Source organism: Phascolarctos cinereus, unplaced genomic scaffold, assembly GCF_003287225.1.
Source record: "Phascolarctos cinereus isolate Bilbo 61053 unplaced genomic scaffold, phaCin_HiC Scaffold_1;HRSCAF=81, whole genome shotgun sequence".
In the NCBI taxonomy this organism is placed as follows: Eukaryota; Metazoa; Chordata; class Mammalia; order Diprotodontia; family Phascolarctidae; genus Phascolarctos; species Phascolarctos cinereus.
In genome coordinates this window covers 67,278,320-67,288,372 of record NW_027555514.1, presented here as the reverse complement: position 1 = coordinate 67,288,372, position 10,053 = coordinate 67,278,320, and the positions used below count along the sequence as shown (strand labels likewise).

Genomic DNA, 10,053 nt, shown 5'->3' with positions numbered 1-10,053 from the left:
GCAGCTTCCCATTCCTCTTTTTATTAAACTGGAAACTTCATTTGGCCTCTGAAGACTTTCAGAAGCCAATGTATATTTATTTTTCTAACAGTGCTCTCTTGTCCTGCTTCATAGTCTTTTCCTTTCTATTATCTCAAAGCCCTTCACAGCTATTACCAAAGCAGCATGATGCAGTCTGAGAGTCAGAGGACCTGAATTCAAATTCCACCTCTGCCTTTACCTGTGTGACCTTGTGCAACTCACAATGACTCACCTGTTAAAATCAGGGGATTGGACTAGATAGGCTCTAAGATCCCTTACAGGTCTGTAGCCAAGACACTATTAAATCAGTCAATCAAACTTATGAACTAGGTATGACTGAGGCCAAGACATTTCTATTAAATCAATCATCCCACCTGCAGTGGGATTACCATAACCAGTGACCTTAGCCAGGTCAGATCATTTTTTGTTTTAGTTTCATTAGGTATTTCATTAAGGTTAAATCTTCCTGATCAAGTAGGCTTGTATAGGAGAAAGTCAGTGGCCCTGCAGGCTAGGTCTTTCAGATTCCATAGTATATGACAGGCTCTGGCTCTATGTTGAGATCATCTCCTTGCCAGAGGTACAGGTTGTTATAAGGATATTGCTTTGGAGCCACAGGCTGATAGGAAGGGAACACCTCTCCTAACCAGAACACAAACATCATGAAGCAGAAGAAGCCAGAGAAATGCTTACACATAGTGTTCCAGGAGACAGGCATGGGGGACATAGCTACAAGATTCCCAGTGTGCATATCAAAGTCAAAGTGCATCGATTCACCCCAATTCAGCCTCAGTTCTAAATGGTCCCAGTCATACCATGAGTCTCATTCATGGGAGAGTGGTTTGGAAGCTTGGGATAGTCACCATACCAGAAGCCATCTTCTGGGTAGGGCTCGTAGTCCTCCACCCGCATGTTGTACTTCTTGGCGGAGGCGAGCTCCTCTGGGTGTGCGGGGGTATGGTTCAGGGAGCATGTCTTTGCCGAGGCTCAAGGCTGCGCGGCCCCCAGAGGGGTCACCTGCCGGCCGGCTGTCCCCAGCCATTGGATTCCCCATACAAGAACATTAGGTAAAATTTGAGAAGTCCTTGAAAGCCATTGGATAAACCGGTGTGATGTTGCATAGGAGATGTGTTGGGATTTACTAGGAAGACTCAGTCATGTCTTGATGATCTATAAAATAGAAAGCCAGTTTGGAACCTGTACATTCTAGTCTCTGGCCAACAAATGATAAAATCAGTCTTGGCCAAGCCCATAAGAAGAAAATGATGGGGCAGGGGGTTTGGAGGAGAGGGAGAAAGAACATCTGAGAAGATGTGTGCTTCCACCTACTACCACTTGACCTTGTGAACTTTGGAGGGTTGGAGAATTTGGACTTCTCATCCACATCCTAGCTGGTATCCTCAGGGCCTGAAAATAAACTAGTCCCACTGAAGAAAAGTGGCTTCGAGACTTTATGAGGAGTCCAGAAGAAAGCTATACCACACCTGGAATTATTTTATGAATAATCTACAAAGGGGAGAAAATGACTTAACAACTGAAAGCAATGATTAGTCTGTTTCCTGCATATGCTTTCTACACTTGAACCCACTTTTCTCTGGCTTCTATATATAGTGGGGGAGAGTATACCCCCAATTTGGTTTTTTAATAACTGTTTTTACTTTACCATCTTAGTAGTTTTTAAAAGATAATTACATCTGGCTGACAAATTGGTATCAACTGATAATCAATGGAGAGAACATGCTGATGGGGGCTTAAGAGCTATTGAAGACTGCCTCTTTACTCCTCAGTGTTGATGGTGTTTGGGAGAGTAAGCTTAGGACATGTGCTACATCCTACAAATTCTAAACAGCTCCCTTTCCCAGATATTCTCTCTAACTCTTCAAGAGATGGCCTAGCCCCCGAGAGCCTCAAAAGAACCATAGGCAGCCCCTGGGGATTGTCATAAGAGAATACTACTGTGATGATGGACAGGTCCCTAGCCCCAGAGAAAAAAGATCTGGGTTTAATCCTAGTTCTTCTACATATTGGCTACATGACCTAGAGCAAGCCACATACATTTTTTGGGCCTCGGTCTCTTAACATGTGAAATTGTAATAGTACCTGCACTGCTTCCTTCCTAGGACCATGGCCAGTCATCTTGACTTTTGTCTGGCCACCGGACTTTGATGACTCTGGAGGATCGAGCGAGGCTGATGACTTTGTGCAGCTCTGCCTCACTTAAATCCAATTTACACGCAAGTCAAGGCATCAATCCACTTACAAGCAAAGACATAGCCCATGATGTGATCAGTCCTTTTCAAAACCAAAGGACAAACACCAATGACAACAAGAAGGATTAAATGAGAGAGCACACAGTCTTTAATTAAAAGACATAATTAAAAGCCATTATTATTACTGCCTTACCCCTTCCCCAACCTATACATCTATCAGACTTCAAATCTTCCACTGTATTTGATCAGAGTTGACTTACAGGGAAAGAAATAAATAGCTGAGGGGAAATGGTTGAAGCTGGAAAGTTAAAAGGGGTGGTGTCCATTGGAGCCCAGTAAGCTTTATCTAGGAGAGTAAGACTCTTGTCAACGCAAACTGAGAAGATTATTAGAGAAAAGGGATAACAGACCAGAAGTAGCCCCAGAGAAGCCCACGTCTAGGGACCACTCATTGCCTGGGCTCTTTGCATTTCTTCTCTCTGAACCAGCAGCAGCATAGTATAGTATAGGGGCTGCACACTGGCCTGAGAGCCAAATCCAACCTGTGGCTTACTGTTATAAAGCCTTTTCACTAAGAATACACACATACACACACACACACACACACACACACACACACACATATATATATATTTGCAATTTTTAATATGTTAAGACTTTGTTTTAAAATGTAAAAACCATTCTTAGCTTACAGCCCCCACAAAAATAGACCCTAGGTCAGGTTTGACCCTGAGCAGTTTGCTGACCTCTGGTGTAGTGGGTACTGGATTTGGAGTCAAGAAGACCTGGATTCAGATCCCACCGACACTTATTAGCTGTGTAACCCTGGGCAAATACCTAACTTTTCAGGGCCTAAATTGCCTTATCTGTAAAATGAGATGGGGGGACGGGCAGGGAGTAAACTAGATGACCTTTAAGGTCACTTCCAGCTCTAAGATCTCTTACCTATGTGCATTTGAACACCTTTTCTCTGTTCATGACTTTGAATAGTCAATACTTCACATTGCTAACTGAATTTGATTAGAACTAAAGATGCTTGTTCTGCTACAATCCTTCTTCTCTCTACGCTGACTCTTGGCATGTGGTACAAGGATTTGGAAAAAAGACCCGAATCTACTACTTCCTGGCAGTATGACCCTTGGGGCAAGTCACTGTACCCACTCTAGGTCTGTTTCTTTCTCTCTAAAATGAAGAAATTGGACTAGAAGTTCTCTAAGGCAGAGATTTCAAATACTGGGCCAGGGGGCATACGCAGCCCACAACCCTCTTGGTGCTGCTCAAACCAAATTAAAATGTAAATTGGGAAATAGTTAACAAAGTAAATAAAATTACAATATGATATAATGTTACTATGTGGCTTTCTAAGTCAACATGGAGCCGGTGGGTATCCTTTTGTGAAGTGGGGTGGCCTCATTTCTATTTGACTTTACTTACCACTGCTCTAAAGTACCTGGCAGCTCTAAATCTATAATCCCATGTCCTACAAAGGTTCCACACCCACTGTGAGTACTCATTATACGAACTAAATAGTAGAGATTTGGCTTTCCTATACCTAATTAAATGGTATCCCAGGGGGGCAGCATACAATAGTAGAGATTGTTCCGACTCAAAGGGCAGGGAGGCACCATGAGGAGGTGACTAGATCATTGGACTTGGCATCGGGAAGACCTGTTTTCAAATCTTGCCTCTCACACTTAGTAGCTGCATGACTCTGGGTACGTCTCATAATGTCACTCCAAATGTTCACATGGACTATTTTTGCCCAACCTGTGGTAGAACATTCTGAGCTACAGTCAGATACACTGTCCCTTGACTCCAATGATGTCATTTTGGTCCTCTTCAAGAACAAAGGAAAACAACCAAACAACTACGTATCATAAAGAACTCCCTACTTATCCACTAAGTCATAAACAGGTTGGTTGACATCTGCCCACTCTGGGAGGGAAATCCTAATCCAGTCCAGCAAACAGCATGCTTTGGCATTTGGCAGAGGACCTGCCGCACCCCCACTCCCACCCTCACCCCTACCATGAGTTTGCCAGGGGCTCAGTAATCTATGTTGAAGCTCACAGAGCCAGAACCCAAGCTCTAGATCATAGAATCACATCATCATAAATTTAGAACTGGAAGGGAACTCATAGACGATGAAACCCAGACTTTTTTATTCAAATGAGGAAAGTGAAGAATAGAGAAGTTAAGTGATTTGCCCAGGGTCACATGACTACTAATCGAGAGTGAGACCTGAACCCAGCTCCTGGGGCTCCAAGTCCAATATTCTATCCACTATGGCACAGTGCTGATAGATGAAAATTCTGGAACATCTGGCAAGAATCTCTCAGCTCCCAAGACCTGAGCCAGATTAGCAATATTGGCAGACTAACTAGATGTCCTTTAGCTTCTCTGTCACTCAAAAATTACCCAGGACAACAATGGATGGATTGTGTAGCCCTACTGCCCACCCTTTCCCTCAGTTTCCCCATGTAGCACATAACTGAATAATACCTCCTCCCAGAGTTCTTCATGGGGCTTCTAGATAATGTTCATGTAGCTCTTTCAACTTCTTGAGGAGTAAGGGGTGGCATGAGGGGGGTGGAGAAGGAAAGAGTGCCTTTGGAAAGATCACAGGGATCTGTATAAGAGGCTGCCTGTTCCTTACTGGGCTCCCAGAAGGATTGGAGAGTAGATGTCAGGAAACAGCTCTTCCCCTCTGGCACCTTGGGCTGCCAGGAACATTTCAGGAGACTCCTAGAGGACTCTAGGATTTGTTTAAACCACATTTAAAGGCTGCTGAGGGCCTGGACATTTAGTGGTGATGGTGCTTACACCAGAGCCCCTATGTTGTCACTTAGGATTACTGTTCTGTGTGCAAACCCAGCAAGACAAAGGCACTAAGAAACCTACCCTCGACTTCCTCCTCCTCCCCTAAAGGGAGCTGACAGCATCAAGAACGGGGGTGGGGGGAGAGGGAGAGGGGACCTACACACACACACACACACACACAACACACACACAAACACACACACCCCACACGTATGCACACACATGCACACATCACACCTGTGTGCATAGACACATCCATGCACACATATGCACATACCATAAGCATACATGTATACACCACACACGTGTGCACACACATGCATGCACACACATACACATCCCAACCCCAAGCTCTCCCAGGGAAGCTATCTATTTATGACTGACTCAAGAACTCAAGTTGTTGAATTGTTTTTGTTTGTTTTCATATCCATCCCCCACCCCACCTCCGCTATTGTCTCTTCTCTTGCTTAAAGCATAAATAGGAGCTGATCTTCAAGCATGTCAGAAGTTGGCACGACTTTCATATCCCTGTCTATCCCTCTCAATGGAATCAAAGGAGATTTGACCAAAAATATAGATTTGCATTGATGAAGGGGAACTATTACCAACCCAAATTTCTCATGAAAGGCAGCCTGTTAGAAGAGAAAGGCCAGCTTCAGTGTCAAGAAACCTTGGGTAGACGTCCTCTCTCTGTCACATACTATCTGTGTAACCATGCATAAATGACAAACTCTCAGTGACCCCAGGCAGCTCTGTAAGACTGTAACTTACAGATCTGTGTCAGGAAAGGGACTCATCATACTGGGAATTCCCCACAGATGAAATGACAGGTGTCAGACATGTCTGCCCTCCTCCCTCCCCATCCTCAATAAAAATCACCACGTCTCTATGGCATATTTAGTTTCTTGTGTTTGTCATCATTAATGTCATTCTTTACATAGGTTAGGATTTTTGCCACAGAGAGGGTGCCAACACTGCTGAAACCATGGGTCTGTGGAAGTAACTACTGAAGTCACTTAGCTGTTTACATAGTCAGCAATCAATGATTCATATGAAAAAAGTAACAAATTGTATAAATTATTCTGCACAAAGTCATGTGTGTGTGCACGCATTGTTCTGTGCTCTTTACACTATACCACAATGCCTCCTGAACATCTATATGCAAATATATACGTATAAGCAGGGGGCATGCTGGTAAATGTATAACACCAGGCTGTCTAATAAAATGCATGCACAGTACACTTTTAAGTTTAATTTGCATTATTACCATTTTCTCCATCACTTTCTTAAATCTAGACAATCAACAAGACAGTAAGTCAAGATTTGATTTGATTTGCTGATTTCTGAGGTGTAAATGCTCAAGCTGAAAATTTGTCAATCAGCTCTCCTAAGCAGCACCTTACATATAAACTATTAAAGCTTAAGTATGCACTAAGACTTTTAGGAATATATATACATATATATACATATACATATATATGTATATATATATGTATGTATATATATATATATATATGTATGTATATATATATATATATATATCACACATATATATGTATACATGACTTTGACAAGCACATCCCAGTGATACTGCAGGTTCAGTTGCAGGCCATCACAATAAAGTGAGTATCGCAATAAAGCAGGTCACACAAATTTTTTTATTTCTCAGTGTGCATATAAAAGTTATAGGTGATAGTATTATGTCTAAAAAAACCGATGTACATATCTTAATTAAAATACACTTTATCACTTTTTTGCTGAGGGGGTGGAGCCAAGATGGTGGAGTAAAAGCAGTGACTTGCTTGAGCTCTCCCCCAAACTCCTCCAAATATCTGTAAAAAATGACTCTAAACAAATTCTAGAGCAGCAGAACCCACAAAAAGAGTGAAACAAATTTACAGCCCAAGATAACTAGGATGGTTGATGGGAAAGGTCTGTTGAGCCAGGCTAGGAGAGGAGCACAGTTCAGCGTGGGCTGTGCGGGCAAAGATGGGGCCCCAGCAAACCCAGAGCAGGCCTCAGGGGACTGAATCATGGGCAGCTATAGCGGTTTCCAGACTTCTCAAGTCACAAATGCCAAAGACAACTTTGAAGGTCAGTGGGAAAACTCTGTCAGAGCTGGGTGAGAGAAAAGTGCAGTCCAGCCCTGGCCCTAGTACAGCCCAGGGGCAGTGGCTACAATGTCAGCAGCTGCTTCTAGAACTCTCAGCCCACAGACAGTGGGGGGATGAGTGACTGATCAGAGGGAAATTGTAGGCATCTCTTTGCTGGTGCTAAGGCAGGATTCTCTTGCTTTGCTAGTGCTTGGATCTGGGTCACAGTCCTGGGTGGTGGTCCTAGAGTGAGGAGGAGCAGTGGTGTGGTGGAGCTTGTGTGGTGGAGCTTGTGGTGGAAGTGAAAAGAGAATCCTCCTCACAGTTCCAAAGCAGAAAAGAGTGCTTGTAGTCACTCACAGACCGGAGCACAGGCTAGAAAAGGAATAAACACTTCTCCTTTGATCACATCACCTTGGAAGAACTAAAAATGTATAGGTCCCTAGAAGTATCTCTGAAAACAGCTGCACAAAACCCCTGAAGCTTCAGATAGTACCCTCTCCACACTGGAAGAAGAGCCCTACCTTAACAAAGAGTTAAAAAGTCAAATAATTGGCTGGGAACATGAGCAAACAGTGGGAAAAAACTCAGACTATAGAATCTTACTTTGGTGACAAAGAAGATCAAAACATACAATGAGAAGAAGACAACAAAGTCAAAGTTCCTATATCCAAAGCCTCCAAGAACAATGTGAATTAGTTTCAGGCCACAGAATAGCTCAAAAAAGATTTTGAAAAGCAAGTAAGAAAAGTAGAGGAAAAATTGGGAAGAAAAATGAGAGTGATACAAGAAAATCATGAAAAACAAGTCAACATCTTGCTAAAAGAGACCCACAAAAATAATGAAGAAAATAACATGTTAAAAATAGACTAACCCAAATGGCAAAAGAGGTCCAAAAAGCCAATGAAAAGAAGAAAGCCTTAAAAAGCAGAATTGGCCAAATAGAAAAGGAGGCCCAAAAGCTCACTGAAGAAAATAATCCCTTAAAAATTAGAATGGAGCAAATGGTAGCTAATGATTCTATGAGAAATAAATAAATTATAAAACAAAACCAAAAGAATGAAAAAATAGAAGACAATGTGAAATATCTTATTGGAAAAACAACTAACCTGGAAAACAGATCCAGGAGAGATAATTTTAAAATTATTGGGCTACTTGAAAACCATGATCAACAAAAGAGCCTAGACATCATCTTTCAAGAAATTATCAAGGAAAACTGCCCTGACATTCTAGAATCAGAGGGCAAAATGGAAATGGAAAGAATACATTGATCACCTCCTGAAAGAAATTCCAAAAGGAAAAATCCTAGGAATATTATAACCAAATTCCAGAGTTTCCAGGTCAAGGAGGAAACATTGCAAGCAGCCAGAAAGAAACATTTCAAATACTGTGGAAACACAATTAGGATAACACAACATTTAGCAGCTCCTACATTAAGGGATCAGAGGGCTTGGAATATGATATTCCGGAGGTCAAAGGAGCTAGGATTAAAACCAAGAATCCCCTACCCAGCAAAACTGAGTATAATCCTTCAGGGGGGAAAAAATAGATATTCAATGAAACAGAGGACTTTCAAGCATTCTTGATGTAAACACCAGAGCTGAATAGAAAATTTGACTTTCAAATACAAGACTCAAGAGAATCATGGTCACATGAACATGGTAACAAGAATATGGTAACATGGGAGAATGGTAAATAGGAAAGAGAAATATATATATATATATATATATATATATATATTATATATATATGTATACATGTATATATGTGTATATATATATACACATATATACATATATATGTATACATGTATATATATATACACACAGAGGGCACAAGGTGAGTTAAATATGAAGGGATGATATCTAAAAAATAAAATTAAAGGATGAGAGAGGATTGTACTAGGAAAAGGAGAAAGGGAGAGGTAGAATGGGATAAATTATATCACATAAAAGAGGCAAGAAAAAGCTTTCAAAGTGGAGGGGAAGAGGGGGAAGGTGAGAGGGAATGAGTGAATCTTACTCTCATCAGAATTGGCTCAGAAAGGGAATAACACACTCAATTGGGTATGGAAATCCTACAGGGGAATGGGGTTAAGAAAGGGGGAGATGATAGGAGAGGGCAGATTGAGGGGGGAGGTAATCAGAAGCAAAGATTTTTGAGGAAGGACAGGGTCACAGGAGAGAATAGAAAAAACGGGAGGTAGGTTAGGATGGAGGGAAATAGTTTGTCTTTCACAATATGACTGTCATGGGAGTGTTTTGCATAACTACACATGTATAACCTATATCAAATTGCTTGATTCTAAATGAGAGTGGGTAGGGAGGGAGGAAGGGAGAGAATTTGGAACTCAAAGTTTTAAAAACGAATGCTAAAAATTGTTTTTACATGCAACTGGGAAATAAGATATATAGGCAAAGGGGTATAGAAATCTATCCTTCTCTACAGGAAAATAGAAGAGTATAGGGATAAGAGAAGGGGGTGGGGGGTGATAGAAGGGAGGGCAGATTACGGGAAGGGGTATTCAGAATGCATACCATCTTGGGGTGGGGGGAAGGAGAGAGATAGGGAGAAAATTTGGAACTTAAAATCTTGTGGAAGTGAATGTTGAAAACTAAAATTTAATTAATTAATTAATTAATGAAATTGTTAAAAAATACTTTATTCTTAAAAATGCTAACCATCATCTGAGACTTCAGCAAGTCATAACCCTTTTGCTGGTGGAGGGTCTTGTTTCGATGTTGAGGATGCTAACTGATCAGGGTATTGGTTGCTAAGGTTAGGGTGGCTGTGGCAATTTTTAAAGATAAGACAACAATGAAGTCTGCTACATCTAATGACTCTTCCTTTCACTTGAAGGCTTAGAGGCCATTGTAAGGTTATTAATTGGCCTCATTTCAATATTGTCA

At 41.5% G+C, this 10,053-nt stretch overlaps 1 pseudogene; it reads right to left on the bottom strand.

Annotated features, from left to right (window-relative positions):
- Window positions 1–541: 541 nt before the first annotated feature.
- Window positions 542–3,745, bottom strand: LOC110211186 (NADH dehydrogenase [ubiquinone] 1 beta subcomplex subunit 8, mitochondrial pseudogene; annotated as a pseudogene).
- Window positions 3,746–10,053: the final 6,308 nt, after the last annotated feature.